Here is a 9,226-nt window from a genome sequence, read left to right as displayed (position 1 = left end):
GCCCATCCACTGGCAGGTGAAGCCAAATCCTGGGGTTAGTGCTGGTCTACTGGAAGGCAGTGCTGGTTCCTGGAGTCTGGCTGTAGGCCCAGGGATCCCAGAGCTCATTTCAGGTTGTTCGTTGTGGGGAGAGTTCCTAATACAGTTGTGTATGGAGTTTGGAGTGTTCAGAAGGTTGCATTGGCCTGCTAGTGGGCAGGGCCAGGGCCCAGCTGGTCCCAGGGTAGGGTCAGGCCAGTATTGTGTGATCTTAGATTTTTGCTTCTGGTGTATGCAACCTGGTGTTTAAGCTGGTCCAGAGGCCTGTGCAGGCGTCCTGGCAAGAGGGGCCTGTGCCCATCCATGGGTGGGTGGAGCTGGGTCTTGGCCCTCTTGTGGGCTGGGCTATGCCTAGGGGTATGTTCAGAAGTGGCTCTGGGCTCTTTAGTATTTAGGCAGCTATCTGCTCATGGGTGGGACTCTGTCCCTGCCCAGTTAGTTTGGCCTGAGGCATCCCAGCACTGGAATGTACAAGCTATTAGTGGAGCCAGGTCTTGGTGCTAATGATCCAAGATGTCAGCTACTAGGATTGTTCATGTGTCTGAATGTTCCCTTGTATGACTGATGTCAGTATCTATATCCCCAGGGTGACCCACAGCCACCCCCTGTCTCTCCCAGAGACTCTCAAAGACCAACAGGTAGGTCTGGCCCAGGATCCTATCAAATTACTGCTTTTGCCCTAGGACCCAGTGCATTTGATATTTTGTGTGTGTCCTTTATGTGTGAAGTCTCTATTTCCCCCAGTACTGTGGGGTTCCTGCAATTAACTCTGTTGGCCTTCAAAGCCAAATACTCTGCGGGCTCCATTTCTCAGTGCCAGACCCCCAGGCTGGGGAGGCTGACGTGGGGCTCAGAGCTCTCACTCTTGTGGGAGAACCTCTGCAACATCGTTATTCTCCAGTTTGTGGGTTGCCCACCTGGGGGACATAGGATTTAATTATATTGTCAGTCCACCCCTCCTACCCATCTTGTTGTGGTTCCTTTTTATGTCCTTAGTTGTAGAGGATATTTTCTGGTAGGTCCCAGTCTTTTTAATTGATGGTTGTTCTGCACATACTTATGATTTTGGTGTGTTCCTGAAAGGAGGCAAATCCAGGGTCTTTCTTTTCTGTCATCTTAGCTGCTCCTTCCACTCTATGTCTTTTGATCCATTGACACTTAAGATGATTACTGATAGACATGTATTTATTGGCATTTTAAACCTTGTTTTCCAGTTGGTTTTGTATTTCTTCTTTGTTCCTTTCTTTTTCTTTTTCCTTTTGTGGTTTGATGGTTTTCTTTTGCATTATGCTTGAGTTCTCTTCTTTTTGGTTTTGTGAGTCTATTATATATTTTTGATTTGTGGCTACCATATTTTTCAAGTATGTTAAATCATTACTATATCTACTTGCTTTAGAATGGTAGTCATATAAAATCAAACACATTCTTAAAGAATCTACTTTTTCTTACTCTTTTCCCCCACATTTTATGATTTTAATGTCCTATTGTACAATTTCATGTTTATCCTTTGCTGATAATTGTAGTTATCATTGCTTTCACAAATTTTTTTTTAATCTGTGTACTGGCTTATTTAAGGTGGTTACTTTCCAATTGTTATATTCTCTTTCATATAGGATCTACCTTCTTTTCTATTTAAAGAAGACATTTCAATATTTCTTTTGGAATAGGTTTAGTATTGCTGTATTCTTTTAGTTTTTGCTTCTCTGAGAAATTCTTTATCTCCCCTTCTATTCTATATGATAATCTTGCTTGGTAGAGTATCCTAGGTTGCAGGTTTTTCTCTTTCAGGACTTTGAATATATCTTGCCATTTCCTTCTGGCCTGCAACATTTCTGTAAAGAAATCAGCTGATACCCTTATGGGGGGGGTCTCTTGTGATTAACTCTTTGTTTTTCTCTTGCTGCCTTTAGAATCCTCTATCTTTAACTTTTGCCATTTTTATTATATGTCTTGGTGTAGGTCTATTTGTGTTCATATTGTTTGGGACCCTCTGTGCTTCCTGTCCTGGATATCTGTTTCCTTCTTTAGGTTTGGGAAGTTTTCAGCCATAATTTCTTCAAAAACATTTTCAATCCCTTTTTCTCTTTCTTCTCCCTCTGGGTTCCATATCATGTATAGATTGGCCCAATTTATATTATCCCATAGTTCTTCTATATTGCTTTCATTTTTTTCCTATTTGTCTTTTTGTCTGCTATGCTGTTTGAGTGATTTCCATTATTCTATCTTCCACATCACTTATGTGTTCTTCTCCATTATTTAGTTTCCTATTTATTGCTTTTAGCTCAGGTTGTATCTCAGCAAATGAGTTTTCTAATTTTGATTGGCTTCTCTTTGTAGCTTCTATTCTTTGGTACAGTGATCTGTATTTCTATCAATAGCTTTTCTTAATTTCTTCAGTATTTTTATTACTTTCATTTTAAACTCAAGGTCTGATAGACTGTAGATGTCTGTTTTATTCTTTTAATTGAGAGTGGTTCCTCTGCTTCTTCATTCTGCTTATGACTCTGAACTTAGGAGAAACATTTATCTACTGTGGGGCCTCCTCCTTTCTTCTGTGGTTGTCACAGCCCTGCCAGGGCAGGGTCTGCTCCCTAGCTGTTGGAGTGGAAAGCCTCAGATCTGGTTCTAAGCTAAGGTCTGGAGCACTCCTGCTTGAAGACGAGCCACTGAATATTTCTCCACAGGAGCTGTTCACCAGGTAGTGCGCTCTGTGGTGTCACCTATCACCTGTTGTGCATCCTCACAAAGTACACTATTGTTGGCACTTCCTTCAGCCCCCATCTCACTGTGGGAACATTGGCAATAGGACCAGATGTCCTTCAGGTGCTGTGCTAAGAAATCCACCACAGCAGATTCGTTGAAGTCTGGCACCCAAAACTGCTTTAGCTGTGCACCTGGGCCCACTGTAGGAGCTATGGGAATCAGCTCAGAGCCAGCCTTGCCTTCACATGTGCACACCCACAAAGCCAACCTCTGCTAAATCTGTACCCACCGCAGCCACAGGAACACCAGTAACCTGCTTGAATCTCATTCAAGTGCTGTGCTCACAAACCCTCTGATGGTATAAATCTGAAGTCACACTGTCACTGGGAGTCAGCTCAGATTATAGCTCTGCATCTGTGTGTGGGCAACCTGCTGGCACTTGCACTCTCCCAGAGCTCACAGAGACAGAGGAGTATCCAGTGTGAGCACACTAAGAATGAAGCTACTTTGTCATGCATTAACAATGGGGCTTTTGTGGCAGATCTGACCTCCGAAGGTGCATATCCATAGTTGGGGCTAGGACCACAGACTAGCCCCTTCAGGCCATCTCCACACAGACAACCCCAGTCCTCTCACTGGGTCTATCCACTGAAACCTGAGTTTCAGCACCCAGTCCCTGTGTGCACCCTCAGATGCACAACCCAGCCTGGGGAGTGCAGCAAGGTGGCCAGGGCCATTCATGCTGGTCTCTGTTCTGCCTGCAAGCTTGTTGCTGCACTCTTCTCTGAGCCTCTGAAGATCCCTGTCATATCTAGCCTCCCATCTGGTGAAGGGGCTTCCCAGGATGAGGGAACCTTTCCTCTTTCACAGCTCCCTCGCAGGGGTGCCGGTCCCATCATGAATCCTTTACTTGTCTTTTGTCCTACTCAGTTATATGGTGATCTTTCTTGCAGCTTTGGTTGTATGAGATCTTCTGCCAGGCTTCAGTAATTATTTTGTAAGAACTGTTCCACATGTAGATCTATTTTTGATGTATTTGTGGGAGGAGGTGAGCTCCATGTCCTTGTATTCTGCCATCTTGATCTCCGCCCCTGTAAGTGTACTGTTTTATTCTTCTCCATATCCATTCTGATATTTAGTTCATGTATTTTAATTTTCTATGTGGCTTTTTGTTCTGTTTTATCTATACATTTTTTTGTAAATTATATAAAATTCTTTTTTAGAATTATGTAGGCTACAACTTTTTAAAGTGGCAAAATGATTCATGTTTCTATTTTCACAATGAACTATGTTGAACAGGGTAGCAAGATAGATGGTAATTGGAGTAGGAAACACTTCTTGCATTTTATACAAAATAGAATTTTTGTTTAACCTATTAATTAAAATAAGTAGGAAGGGATAGAAGTTATGTGTATAAATATGAGTGGAAATTGGTAATTTGCAATATCAAGTGGAAATTGCTACAGATTAGAAAAAGTATGTTTTGCATCATAAAAATAAATTAGATATTATTGTATTTTCAGTCCTCTGAGATAAAGACTTTGGTCAGTGGATTGTGAAAGAGAAAGAATATGACCAATGCTATCTTTGGTTAAGGAATCAAAAGCAAATTTCTGTGATTGAGAATGGTAGGTAAAGGGCTGCAGCATTGTTAAAGGAGAAAGAAAGATGAAGGAAATGACAGAAGTTAATGCCATAGACATTTGTCATATATAATAAAAATTATTCACATAATTCCATATGCCAGTGCTAACAAGTCACCAACACTCATTTTGTGATTTCATGCTTAGAGAATCAATCAAGAAAAACATCTACTTTGTTATCAAAAAGACATGCACATCACCATTAGAACAGTGGGGAAAGAAGCTCTGAGATGTTAGAAGCCCACTCTGATTTTTATGACAATTACTGTATGATCATTCACATTATTTTATTATCATTTACACTGGCTGAAAATTAAAGGTGAGATCATATTCTTCAGGATATATTGTCACAAGCCTAATGGCTAAATTATACATGTTCCCATTAATATAAAAACATGTCATGTGCAAACATTTACATTAAGGAAGTCTAATTTTCTCATTTTATGGAACACTTTGGTTAGATATTCCTAGAACTTCCTGGAACTATTATTTCTAAGGGAAATTTATAAGAAGGAATCATAATTGTTGTGAAAATCAAATGCTAATATCCTAGAAAAATGAAAATGTATCAAATAAAGTGAGATGAATTTTAAAAGTCACATCTAAGGCCTCTAAAAATATTTTTGTGCTGCTGCAAAATAGTGATGTCTCAGTTTTTACATAACTTCCACATTAACAACACAGGTTTTGTACATGAAAGTTGCAGACACTTTGACACTTTAGGCATTTGTAGACCTCAAGACCGATGACAATTGAAACAAATTTTTTCTCAATTGATATTTATATTATATAGATTTGTTTTCAAAATTCATTATTTTGACTACATTTTATAAATTTACACAGGAACCATTTTCATATTATTTTATTTCTGTATATATTTTACTGAATAAAACTGTTAGACACAGTTTGCATAAATACTACAGAATTTCTGCTCATAGCAATAGAAGAATATCTTGTCTGAGAACAACTGCCCCAGAGAAAATTACTAGAAAATCTATATTTGAACAAACATATCAAAATCGTCTAATTGAAGCTCAGAAGACAGCAAAGATGTGAGGTACCAAGATTGAAGAATGAATAGAAGCCTAGAAAAGTTCTGCCTTTTCCCTTGAGCTACTTGTTTCAATTCTAAAATAGGTGCTGAAAGGCAAAAACTGTCAGAGATTTTTACAGTCTTATGGGCTGGGCCAAAGAATTGGCGTTCCATATATAATGTAGAGGGCAAAGATGACTCTTAAGGTATTGGAAGAAATAGGCCTTGGTGGTAAAGAAAAATGGGCAATAGTGCAGTGATCCGCAAACCTGCCAATCTTCTCAATCCCTAATTGGTTAGTTTTCTGTGACTAATTTACTTCCAAAAAGTGAAAAGAGTAAACTCCTTATGAAGGAAAGTAACATAATTATGAGACTAAAATCATCATGATGTTTTAAAAACTAAATATCTGGTATTTAACAAAGATATGTAAAAATAACGATTGATAAGAAACAAATAAAAAAAGCAAATGATTGTGATGGGAGCAAAGATATTGTGATGGGATATCCACATATTGGAGCTGTCATATATAAATTTTCAAATATATGTGATTGATATGGTTAAGGTTTTTAAGTGACAAGATGGAGGATTTCAGAAAAAAAAAGATAAAAACAAGGAATCAATGTAAATATTACAACTGGAAAACCAAAGCTAACATTACAAAACAAGATGGATTTATATGACAGATTAGACAAATTAGAGGAATGTTTGAATTGCATTATATGTCAAAAAATTTCAGAATGAAGCACATAAACAATGAAATAATGTGTAAACAAAGACTTCCTTTTTCAACTCTGACATTTTAAAGACCTCACTTCTGTCCTTACAGAAGAAAAGCATTGAACAAAGAAAAAGTCAATTATTTTTTTTAAAACCATCAAAAAACTGAGGTTGCAAAGGCAAATTGCCACCCCAAATCTGGAAGGAACAGGCAAATTCAGAGAGTCACAGCCAAGATTTGATTATGTAGAGCAGAAACTACTGGAACTACAAACTAGTAGAAACACTAACATGGTCATTTTGATGAATGCTGGACATTGGAGCCCTATCAGGTTCTCAGAGTAAAGATCCAGAATGATCTTGTGACACTGGCAAAGAAACCATAAAAATAAACGTTACAACATATACCCAGAATATTCTCTATTAAAAGGCTTTCTCACCTCTGGGACAACATTAAACACATGAACATTCGCATTATAGGGGTCCCAGGAGAAGAGAGAGAGAAAGGACCTGAGAAAATATTTGAAGAGATAATAGCTGAAAACTTCCCTAACATGGGAAATGAAACATTCACCCAAGTCCAGGAAGTGCAGAGAGTCCCAGGCAGGATAAACCCAAGAAAGAACACACTGAGACACATCTAGAAGCAAGAAAATTATGAATAGAAAACCTCACCAGTAAAGGCAAGCATACAGTAAAGGCAGGAAATCATCCACACACAAATATGTTATCTAAACCAGCAATTGTGAGAAGAGGAGAGTACAAATGCAGGATATTGGAAATGCATTTAAAATTAAAAGACTGTCAACTTGAAACAATCTTGTTAATATATAGAATGTTATATCAAGACCTCATGGTAACCACAAACTGAAAATCTACAAGACATGCAAGCACAAAAAGGATAAGGAATCCAAACACAACAGCAAAGTTAGCCATCAAATCACAAGAGAAGAGAAAAAAAGAGGAAGGGGAGAAAAAAGACCTACAAAAACAAATCCAAAACAGCAAAAAATATGGCAATAAGAGCATACACATTGATAATTACCTTGAACATAAATGAATTATATGCTGCAACCAAAAGACGTATGGCTGAATGGATGCAAAAAGCAAGACCCATATATATGCTGTCTACATGAGACCCACTTCAGAGCTAGGGACACATACAGACTGTACGTGAGGAGATGGAAAAAGGTATTCCATGCAAATAGAAATCAAAAGAAAGCTGGAGTAGCAATATTCATATTAGACAAAATAGGCTTTAATGATCAAGGGATCAATCCAAGAAGATATAACAATTGTAAATATATGTACCCAACATAGGAGCACCTCAATATAAAAGGCAAATACTAACAACCATAAAAGGAGAAATTGACAGTTACACAATAATAGTGGGGGACTTAATAACCCATTTTCATCAATGGACAGATCATCCAGATAGAAAATCAGTAAGGAAATACAGGCCTTAAATGACATATTAGACAAGATGGACTTAATTGATATTTATAGAGCATTCAATCCAAATGTAACAAATACACCTTCTTTTCAAGTGCACATGGAACATTCTCCAGGATTGATCACATGCTATGCCACAAAGGGAGCCTCAGTAAATTTAAGAAAATTGAAATCATATCAAGCATCTTTTCCAACCACAATGCTATGAGATTAGAAATCAACTACAGGAAAATAAAAAAAAAAATGCATAAAACACAAACACGTGGAGGCAAAACAATATGCTACTAAACAACCAATGGATCACTTAAGAAATCACAGAGGAAATCAAAAAATACCTAGAGATAAATGAAAACAAAAGCACAGCAATCCAAAACCTATGGGATGCAGCAAAAGCAGTCCTAAAAGGGAAGTTTATAACAATGCAGTCTTACCTCAGGAAGAAAGAAAAATCCCAAATAAACAACCTAAATTTACACTTAAAGCAACTAGAGAAAGAAGAACAAACAAAACCCTAAATTAGTAGAAGGATAGTAGAAGAAATCATAAAGATCAGAGCAGAAATAAATGAAACAGAGACATAGAAAACAATAACAAAGATCAATGAAACTAAAAGCTGGTTCTTTGAAAAAATAAACAAAATTGATAAACCTTTAGCCAGACTCATCAAGAATAAAAGGAAGAGGGCTCAAACCAATACACTTAGAAATGAAAAAGGAGAAGTTACAACGGACACCACAGAAATACAAGGATCATAAGAGACTACTACAAGCAACTATATGCCAATAAAATGGACAACCTAGATAAAATGGACAAATTCTTAGATGAAAGGTACAATTTTCCAAGATTGAACCAGGAAGAATTAGAAAATATAAACAGACCAATCACAAGCATGGAAAATGAAACTGTAATTTAAAATCTTCCAACAAACAAAAGTCCAGGACCGGATGGCTTCACAGGAGAATTTTATCAAACATTTAGAGATCTTTCCTTCTGAAACTATTCCAAAAAATTGCAGAGAAAGAAAGACTCCCAAACTCATTCTATGAGGCCACCATCACCCTGATACAAAAACAAGAAATCACACACACACAAAACTACAGGCCAGTATCACTGATGAACATAGACACAAAAATCCTCAACAAAATACTAGCAAACCAAATCCAACAATACATTAAAAGGATCACACACCATGAACAAGTGGGGCTTATCCCAGTAATGCAAGGATTTTTCAATATCTGAAAATCAATCAGTGTGAGACACCACATTAACAAAATGAGGAATAAAAATCATATGATCATCTCAAGAGATGCAGAAAAAGATTTTGACAAAATCCACCACCAATTTGTGATGAAAACTCTCCAGAAAGTGGGTCTAGAAGGAACATACCTCAACATAATTAAGGCCATATATGACAAAGCTACAGCCACCATCATACTCAACATTGAAAAGCTGAAAGCATTTCCTCTAAGATCAGGAACAAGAAAAGGATGTCCACTCTTGCCACTTTTATAAACATAGTTTGGGAAATCCTAGCCATGGCAATCAGAGAAGAAAAAGACATAAAAGGAATCCAAATTTGAAAAGAAGAAGTTAAACTGTCACTATTTTCAGATGACATGCTACTATACATAGAAAA

The sequence above is a fragment of the Physeter macrocephalus genome, chromosome 4 (assembly GCF_002837175.3).
Source record: "Physeter macrocephalus isolate SW-GA chromosome 4, ASM283717v5, whole genome shotgun sequence".
Classification (NCBI taxonomy): Eukaryota; Metazoa; Chordata; class Mammalia; order Artiodactyla; family Physeteridae; genus Physeter; species Physeter macrocephalus.
This window is presented reverse-complemented; position numbering follows the sequence as displayed.